The following is a 2,500-nucleotide window of genomic DNA, read 5'->3' on the forward strand; positions in this document are numbered from 1 at the left end:
TGATCGAAGGCAGGACACGGAGAGACAACATCTGGCCTGATGTGACGATGTGTGTGTGGAGAGACAACATCTGGCCTGGTGTGACAGTGTGTGTGGAGGGGCAACATCTGGCCTGGTGTGACAGTGTGTGGAGGGACAACATCTGGCCTGGTGTGACAGTGTGTGTGGAGGGGCAACATCTGGCCTGATGTTAGTGTGTTGAGGGACAACATCTGGCCCAGTGTGACAGTATGTGGAGGAGCAACATCTGGCCTGGTGTGACAGTGTGTGGAGGAGGGACAACATCTGGCCTGGTGTGACAGTGTGTGGAGGTGCAACATCTGGCCTGGTGTGACAGTGTGTGGAGGTGCAACATCTGGCCTGGTGTGGCAGTGTGTGTGGAGGAGCAACATCTGGCCTGATGTTACAGTGTGTGGTGGAGGGGCAACACCTGGCCCCTGGTGTGACAGTGTGTGGAGGTGCAACATCTGGGCTGATGTGGTAGTGTGAGTGGCAACATCTGGCCTGATGTGACGTGTGAGGGGCAACATCTGGACAGGTGTGACATAGAAACATAGAAAATAGGTGCAGGAGTAGGCCATTCGGCCCTTCGAGCCTGCACCGCCATTCAATATGATCATGGCTGATCATCCAACTCAGTATCCTGTACCTGCCTTCTCTCCATACCCCCTGATCCCTTTAGCCATAAGGGCCACATCTAACTCCCTCTTAAATATAGCCAATGAACTGGCCTCAACTACATTCTGTGGCAGAGAATTCCAGAGATTCACCACTCTCTGTGTGAAAAATGTTTTTCTCATCTCAGTCCTAAAAGATTTCCCCTTTATCCTTAAACTGTGACCCCTTGTTCTGGACTTCCCCAACATCGGGAACAATCTTCCTGCATCTAGCCTGTCCAACCCCTTAAGAATTTTGTAAGTTTCTATAAGATCCCCCCTCAATCTTCTAAATTCTAGCGAGTACAAACTGAGTCTATCCAGTCTTTCTTCATATGAAAGTCCTGACATCCCAGGAATCAGTCTGGTGAACCTTCTCTGTACTCCCTCTATGGCAAGAATGTCCTTCCTCAGATTAGGAGACCAAAACTGTACGCAATACTCCAGGTGTGGTCTCACCAAGACCCTGTACAACTGCAGTAGACCTCCCTGCTCCTATACTCAAATCCTTTTGCTATGAATGCTAACATACCATTCGCTTTCTTCACTGCCTGCTGCACCTGCATGCCTACTTTCAATGACTGGTGTACCATGACACCCAGGTCTTGTTACATCTCCCCCTTTCCTAATCGGCCACCATTCAGATAATAGTCTACTTTCCTGTTTTTGCCACCAAAGTGGATAACCTCACATTTATCCACATTATACTGCATCTGCCATGCATTTGCCCACTCACCCAGCCTATCCAAGTCACCTTGCAGCCTCCTAGCATCCTCCGCACAGCTAACACTGCCCCCCAGCTTCGTGTCATCCGCAAACTTGGAGATGTTGCATTCAATTCCCTCGTCCAAATCATTAATATATATTGTAAATAGCTGGGGACCCAGCGCTGAGCCTTGCGGTACCCCACTAGTCACTGCCTGCCATTGTGAAAAGGACCCGTTTACTCCTACTCTTTGCTTCCTGTCTGCCAGCCAGTTCTCTATCCACATCAATACTGAACCCCCAATACCGTGTGCTTTAAGTTTGTATACTAATCTCTTATGTGGGACCTTATCGAAAGCCTTCTGAAAGTCCAGATATAACACATCCACTGGTTCTCCCTTATCCACTAGTAGTTACATCCTTGAAAAATTCTATAAGATTCGTCAGACATTCTTTCATAAATCCATGCTGACTTTGCCCAATGATTTCACCACTTTCCAAATGTGCTGCTATCCCATCTTTAATAACTGACTCTAGCAGTTTCCCCACTGCCGATGTTAGACTAACTGGTCTGTAATTCCCCATTTTCTCTCTCCCTCCCTTTTTAAAAAGTGGGGTTACATTAGCTACCCTCCAATCCTCAGGAACTACTCGAGAATCTGAAGAGTTTTGAAAAATTATCACTAATGCATCCACAATTTCTGGGGCTACTTCCTTAAGTACTCTGGGATGCAGCCTATCTGGCCCTGGGGATTTATCGGCCTTAATCCATTCAATTTACCCAACACCACTTCCCGGCTAACCTGGATTTCACTCAGTTCCTCCATCTCATTTGACCCCCGGTCCCCTGCTATTTCCGGCAGATTATTTATGTCTTCCTTAGTGAAGACGGAACCAAAGTAGTTATTCAATTGGTCTGCCATGTCCTTGTTCCCCATGATCAATTCACCTGTTTCTGACGACGTGAGGGGCAACATCTGGCCTGGTGTGACAGTGTGTGGAGGGGCAACATCTGGCCTGGTGTGACAGTGTGTGGAGGGGCAACATCTGGCCTGGTGTGACAGTATCCACACATCGTGCTGCTGCTCTTTGTGAGAGTGAGTTGTCGGAGTGGATGACTGGGCCGTAAATCCAGATGT

Source organism: Amblyraja radiata, chromosome 12, assembly GCF_010909765.2.
Source record: "Amblyraja radiata isolate CabotCenter1 chromosome 12, sAmbRad1.1.pri, whole genome shotgun sequence".
Lineage (NCBI taxonomy): Eukaryota > Metazoa > Chordata > Chondrichthyes > Rajiformes > Rajidae > Amblyraja > Amblyraja radiata.